This window comes from Microtus ochrogaster, unplaced genomic scaffold (genome assembly GCF_000317375.1).
Source record: "Microtus ochrogaster isolate Prairie Vole_2 unplaced genomic scaffold, MicOch1.0 UNK100, whole genome shotgun sequence".
Taxonomy (NCBI): domain Eukaryota; kingdom Metazoa; phylum Chordata; class Mammalia; order Rodentia; family Cricetidae; genus Microtus; species Microtus ochrogaster.
The window spans coordinates 1,072,611-1,074,396 of record NW_004949198.1 but is presented as its reverse complement, the minus strand read 5'-3'; positions in this window follow the sequence as shown (position 1 = coordinate 1,074,396).

The window sequence follows — 1,786 nt, the reverse complement described above, 5'->3', positions numbered from 1 at the left end:
CACTCAACTAAAGGAATCCAGAGACTACTTTACAAATAAGACATCTAAAGAAGAAGTGCAAATCATCAAGAAAATAAAAGTGCCAAGAAAAAGAGTAAATTCGCCTAACACACCTCCAAAAAAAGTAAAATTTCATAAATCTTCCTAAATGTTTGTTTTTGCTTCAGCAAATGTCACTCTGGTGCCATCATGCCATAATCTATCTGCAGCACGTTGCTTACGGGTACCCACATTCAATCAGTTTGGAGTAAAAATGGCATGATTTAAGGCACTATGTGGTGACTGAGGGAGTAATTCCTCCATTTTTTTTTTATCTTTTGAAGTTGTACTTTCAAGGAGCCATAGACAAGCTTCACAATTCCCTGTCCTTGGGGATTATAAAGACTACCTGGTTTATATTCAATATTCCACTAGGAACAAAATTGCTGAAATACTTTACTAACATATCTGGACCTATCAGCCACCTTTATAATTTTTGGGATTCATATATATATATATATATATATATATATATATATATATATATCCACTTTAAGCACTGAGCTATCATATGCTTAGTGGCTTCTCCAGTCTGTACAGAGGCCGTTAAGAAACCTGAATATGGATCCAATATCACATACACATATCTTAATTTGCCAAATTCTTCAGTATGAGTAACATCTATTTGCCATGAATGATTAAGAAGCAAGCCTCAAGGATTTATTCCCTTATGAGGTACAGGTAAATATTGTGGGCATATATCACATTGCATAACAATTTCATGAGCAATTTCTCTTGTTAATCTAATTGTCAATCCAAATTGATTTCTTGAACTTTTAATATTTTGATGATATAAAGCATGTGATCAATGAGAAAGTTCAACTTGAGATAAAGTGATCAATTGAGTAAATTTATCAGCAAAAGCATTACCTTCAGCAAATGAACGAGAATGACACTTTATACTCGTAACAAGAACAATTCATCATGATGAAGTTTCAATCCTGAATATCTATGCCCTTAATATAAAAGCACCCACATATGTAAAATAAACATTACTAGAACTCAAAGCGCACATCAAACTCCACACACTAATAATAGGAGACTTCAACACTCCTCTCTTCCACCCAAATAAGAAATAACATACCTTCTTCTCAGCATCTCATGGGACCTTCTCTAAAATTGAACTTCTAAGAAGAGCTGATATATATACTTCTTAAGGTGTTTCACATAATAGAATCAGAAGAGTCATTGCCAAACTCTTTTTATGAAGCTACAGTTACTCTGATACCAAAGCCACAAAAAGACTAAACCAAAATAGAGAATTACAGACCAATCTTGCTCATGAACATCGATGTAAAAAGTCTGAATAAAATACTGGCAAACCAACTCCAAGAACACATCAAAAAAATAATCCATTATGATCAAGTAGGCTTCATCCCAGAGATACAGGGCTGGTTCAACATACAAAAATCTATCAATGTAATCCACCATATAAATAAACCGAAAGAAAAAAGCCATATGATCATTTCATTAGATGATGAAAAAGCATTTGACAAAATTCAACATCCTTTTATGATAAAATTCTTGGAGAGGTTAGGGATACAAGGATCATATCTAAATATAATAAAAAGCAATATACAGCAAACTAACAGCTAATATCAAATTAAATGGAGAGAAACTTGAAGACATTCCACTAAAATCAGGAACAAGACAAGGTTGTCCACTCTTCAACATATATAGTGATATCTCTTCAACATAGTGTTTGAAATTCTAGCAATAGCTATAAGACAACAGAAGGAGATCAAGG